Here is a 2,500-nt window from a genome sequence, read left to right as displayed (position 1 = left end):
TCCCTCTGATCTTTTTGGTCCCCCAACAAACTTACTCTGTGTGCGAGGTTTTAATTCTCACTATTAAATCAATACGGTCTCCCTGAAGGTAGTCAACGATCCTGAACTGATTTCAGGAAAACATCTGCAACTTTATGGGGACGCTCCCACGCACGCCCCGGAAATTTGTGACCAAAGACATAGGTTGTCTACCATTAAGCAAAAAATTCCGGAAATTCCGGTTGGTTTGTTAATGGACACGGCTCTTTGGTTCGTTCCAGTAACAAATTTCCGGGAGGAGCGGGACGTCTGAAAAAGGTAGTCCTGTTTTCCCGTTGGAAACTTTCCGATGGAACTGTGTGTTCCATTTACAAGTTTTGAAAGGTCTCACCAGTTCCAGGCTATTCACGGCCATAATTCTAATTTTGGCGCGTAAAATCGCAATCACCGGGCGGCGAACGGAATTGAGTTCAATGGAACCCGTTTTTCACTCGTTGGAAATTTTACCGAAATTTCCGGAAATTTTTTTAAAATGGTTAACAACCTAATGTCGTAGTAGTCTTTCCAGGGGAGGGGAGAGTCCCACAGTGTCTTTTCCTCCCAGGAACGCCTGATACGGTTTGTACTTTCGCTTTCGGGTTGTCGTTCCTCTCCGCGACTTTCCGGAACAGAGAAAAACAGTTCGAGAAACACATCTTTGTTTGCTTGCTCATCTTGTACGTTATCTTCGTCTGTCGTTTTCCAGTTATTCTGGAGCAACAGGCTAACTAAATACTTGATAAGCCATCTCCACACTCAAGCGGTTGCGTTGTGTTTCTCGCAGACGAGTCCGGTAGAAATTCGTAGCCGTTTGTCTTGGTAGGGGTGGAGGGGGAGGGGGTTGTGAAAGAGGGTGTCGCGCAACAAGTGGTTACAGTTAGGATTAGGAACAGAGGTGTGAAGGGTTCATAGCGAGAACAAGGTCTGGAATTTTACATATAAGAAGTTTTACAATTATAGAAATTTCTTGTTTCTGCTCGTTGAACGTTTGAACTAATATGTACAGAGACTACAGAGGCAACTCACGTCAATTCTTGATTCTCCCTCCTTGAACAAGAAGGCGCTTTCTCTTCAAAGCTTAAAGTACTTATAACTTCAAACCACATTTCCACTTTACTTATTTTCCGAAATGATCCCAGACATGGTGTTGTTTTTAGAACCTTTTGATTGAAATTTTACTTTTTTTTATTGGCTTTGAAAGCCGGGAAATGTGGTAATACTGGAAAAGCGCCCTGGGGACGAGGTTGGGTCATACTTTGATCAATGACCGAGCAATGAAGGGGAATGGGTTCGATGCCGGGTTGACGTCATAAATTCTGTTCGCTGTTTTCACTTTTCTGAACGCAAAGCAGTTTGTGACGTCAACTCGGTATCGAACCCATTCCCTTTCATTACTCGGTTATTGATCAAAGTAGACCACTTTTCCCGTCTTTCAAAGCCAACAAAAAAGTGAGATTTCATTCAAAAGGTTATAAAAATTACACCATGTATTTGGGATGATTTTAGAGAAAGAAGAAAGGGGAAAATTGTCTTGAGGTGATGGGCACTTAAGTTGATATAGGAAACAAATGTGAAATAAGAACGCGTGAGAAATGAATACTACGTTGAAGGACAATCTCACATGACTATGCGCAAAACAAATCTTCCGTTAAATGGTTTGAACTAGCCTGGGTAGCTGGCGGGATATTTTATTGCTGGGTTATTTAAACCTATGGCTGCTTAGTTGTCCCCACGCCAGTCGCGGCCCACTCCCGGCTAAAAGAACTAAGAGCGAATCTCGGATTTTACCATTATTTGATGATGGAAAGCGAGTGAGTGAACGATCTATTGGAACCGGAAAGACAACGTGACCTCATCACATAAAAACTAGCTATAAAGTTTATTTCATACCGGAGAAAGTTACATCATGAAAGACGTAAACTTGGTAAATAAAAGACTTTCTAATGATACACAGCATATGAGAACAATTTAACACAATTTTATTCCGAAACGAATTTACAACTCTAAAGTTTGCTACGCAAATTTTTCAACTGATGATAATTTACTAAAAATGCTTTCACACATTAACCCCAAAAAATTTGGATTAAATACTACAAGTACAACCTTGTATTTTTTGCTAACTTTTAACCTTGAGACTATTACATGTCTTCTGGGTCACTTTGAATAGGCCATTTCCGCTTTCATGTCTGCCTCCTCTTCAAGGCGAGTCTAAGTGCGAAGTTTTTGTTATGAAAATTAGTTTTTATTCATATTTAAAGTAGAACTAATTACCATCACAAAAACTTCGCACTTAGACTCGCTTTGAAGAGAAGGCAGACATGAACTTGGAAATTAATATATTACACACAACTTCAACATAATTTTATAAATAAACTATGTAAAATAAGCTTCCAAGAACTTTTAGTATTAACTCAACAAATGCCTTGGCGGCCTACCGTGTTCAAGGTTTATGTATTTTGATTCAGCTGGAAGCCACACAGCC

General features: G+C 40.2%; 2 protein-coding genes across 3 annotated transcripts in view; both read right to left on the bottom strand.

The window, feature by feature from the left end:
* LOC137992153 (uncharacterized) overlaps window positions 1-29 on the bottom strand; it is an 11,160-nt gene extending 11,131 nt beyond the window's left edge. The window contains exon 1 of one of the 2 annotated variants that reach the window (XM_068837289.1): window positions 1-29. This exon is cut by the window's left edge and continues 538 nt beyond it. The gene's annotated coding sequence lies outside the window, so the exon portion shown is untranslated. The other variant, XM_068837288.1, reaches the window with a different exon arrangement.
* A 1,952-nt stretch (window positions 30-1,981) lies between these two features.
* The window catches only part of LOC137992154 (uncharacterized), a 10,122-nt gene continuing 9,603 nt past the window's right edge, over window positions 1,982-2,500 (bottom strand). Inside the window, exon 4 of the mRNA XM_068837290.1 lies at window positions 1,982-2,500. This exon is cut by the window's right edge and continues 684 nt beyond it. The gene's annotated coding sequence lies outside the window, so the exon portion shown is untranslated.

Source organism: Montipora foliosa, chromosome 2 (assembly GCF_036669935.1).
Source record: "Montipora foliosa isolate CH-2021 chromosome 2, ASM3666993v2, whole genome shotgun sequence".
In the NCBI taxonomy this organism is placed as follows: domain Eukaryota; kingdom Metazoa; phylum Cnidaria; class Anthozoa; order Scleractinia; family Acroporidae; genus Montipora; species Montipora foliosa.
This window is presented reverse-complemented; position numbering and strand designations above follow the sequence as displayed.